The sequence below is a fragment of the Galeopterus variegatus genome, unplaced genomic scaffold, assembly GCF_000696425.1.
Source record: "Galeopterus variegatus unplaced genomic scaffold, G_variegatus-3.0.2 Scaffold2049, whole genome shotgun sequence".
Classification (NCBI taxonomy): Eukaryota; Metazoa; Chordata; class Mammalia; order Dermoptera; family Cynocephalidae; genus Galeopterus; species Galeopterus variegatus.
Window position 1 is genome coordinate 36,427 of NW_007728160.1, and position 1,732 is coordinate 38,158.

The window sequence follows — 1,732 nt, forward strand, 5'->3', positions numbered from 1 at the left end:
TTTTTTTTTTTTTTTTTTAATTTCCTCCCTACCTGGAGTCTTAGATATAACACCTATGGACTCCTCACACAGGCCATAGCAGGAGGGTCCCCGCATCTTTACCCTCTGCTGGAGCCCAGTGGCTGCAGCTGTGTGCTTCTAGGGGTGGCTTCTTCTTACCGCTTACCATGCGTATCCCAGTCTGGGGCAGGAGTGCAGGGGTGAGTGTAGGAGAGAGGAAAGGGGCTTGGAAAGGAAGGGGAAACAAAGGAGAAAAGGGGAAAACCAAATCCAGAAAGGAAGCAAAGGTTTATCATCAGGTTTGCTAATTTATAAATTAGCAAAATTAATACTACTATTAGTCATTGAACTATAAAATTTGCCTAAAAAAAAGAAAATGCGTTCTTAGGTCTTACTTTTCATTTTGTTTCAACTTTCATTATTTAAAATTTAAAATAGAGTGTATTGTAATAACTATGATAATGTTTTTATTGGAATTAATTTTGTTTATATTAAAAAGATAGCATGGGTTTCTGTGTAGTTGGTGACTACATTTTAGGTGAATTTATTCTTTAGGTCCATGCTATTACACTAGAGGTTTAACTAAGTACACAGAATAGAAGAGGGATATGGTTTCTTCTCGGCTAATAGTTTGTTTCCCAAAACTTCTTCATTTAAGTGGATTTTTCATGGTGCAGAATTTGGCTTAAGAACCTGATTCTTTGAATATACTAAGGTTATTTCTTTTTCTCTGGTATCATTTCTTATTGACCAACAGTACAAGACTGACGTGTACTAGCAGCATGTATTTGAATATGATAATAAGTAACTAACAGAGACCAGAATGATGAATACCTGTGTGATACGAGAGAATTATCTTTACTTCGAGTAGTTAAGCCCCTGCTCGATCAGATACTTGGTGTTCCTGAAATGAGACTAAGGCAAGTAAACTTAATTATTTTGCAAGATTAGCATGTATTTGAATATGATAATAAGTAACTAACAGAGACCAGAATGATGAATACCTGTGTGATACGAGAGAATTATCTTTACTTCGAATAGTTAAGCCCCTGCTCAATCAGATACTTGGTGTTCCTGAAATGAGACTAAGGCAAGTAAACTTAATTATTTTGCAAGATCAGCTAACATTGTCAAATGCATTCATCTCCTAATATGATTGTCATATGATAGTCTTACCTGAAGAATGGTCCATTATTTGTGGATCAGTGTGGGAAGAGGGTATAATTGTCTGGGCCCTTAATATGTGCCAGTGTATTGAGGTCTTTTATGCTTTTATTTACATTTTACTGCAACACTTTGAGGTTGAAAACATTATTTCATATTACACTTGAGAAAACTGAAGTTAAAGTGTATCATGTTCAAGGTTTGTGAATGGTTGAATCAGAATTGTAATCAAGGCCACTCTACAACGCAAAATCTACAGGATTCACTATACAATGTTGTCTGCTTCAATGAGTGTACTAGTTTCCTAGGGTTGCTTTCACAAATTATCCACAAACTTAGTGGCTTAAAAAAACAGAAATTTATTTTCTCACAGTTGTGAAGGCCAGATGTCTAAAATCAAGGTGTTGGTTCCCTCCAAAGTGTCTCAGGAAGAATCCTTCCTTGACTCTTCCAGCTTCTGGTGGCTCAAGGTTTTACGTAGCTTGTGGTAGCATAACACCAACTTCTACCTCCATTTTTACATGGCCTTTTCCCTTGTGTCTCTGTGTATCTTCTCCTTTTCTTTCTT

General features: G+C 36.4%; 1 pseudogene; it reads right to left on the minus strand.

Annotated features, from left to right (window-relative positions):
• Positions 1–96, minus strand: part of LOC103596594 — a 3,746-nt pseudogene extending 3,650 nt beyond the window's left edge.
• Between the last annotated feature and the right edge of the window lie 1,636 nt (positions 97–1,732).